Source organism: Bufo gargarizans, chromosome 1 (genome assembly GCF_014858855.1).
Source record: "Bufo gargarizans isolate SCDJY-AF-19 chromosome 1, ASM1485885v1, whole genome shotgun sequence".
Taxonomy (NCBI): domain Eukaryota; kingdom Metazoa; phylum Chordata; class Amphibia; order Anura; family Bufonidae; genus Bufo; species Bufo gargarizans.
Window position 1 is genome coordinate 368,658,672 of NC_058080.1, and position 263 is coordinate 368,658,934.

Sequence of the window (263 nt, forward strand, 5' to 3'; positions counted from 1 at the left end):
TTTAGCCTGTCTTTATAGTTTGCTCAGCACAATAGTTTAAGGCTGATGACTGTGCAAGTACTTTTCCAGAGTAAACCTTTAACCAAGATCAACATTTATGGCGCACACACAAAAAAAAGAAAAAGTTTCCATGTGGCAATTAAAACTCTCCATAAACAGTAAAGGATGATAATACTTTTATATCCAGTAGAACCTGTTTAGGAATAATACAGTTCCAGAGGGGGACACACTGAAACGAGACATTGGTGATTTTCTCTTTATTT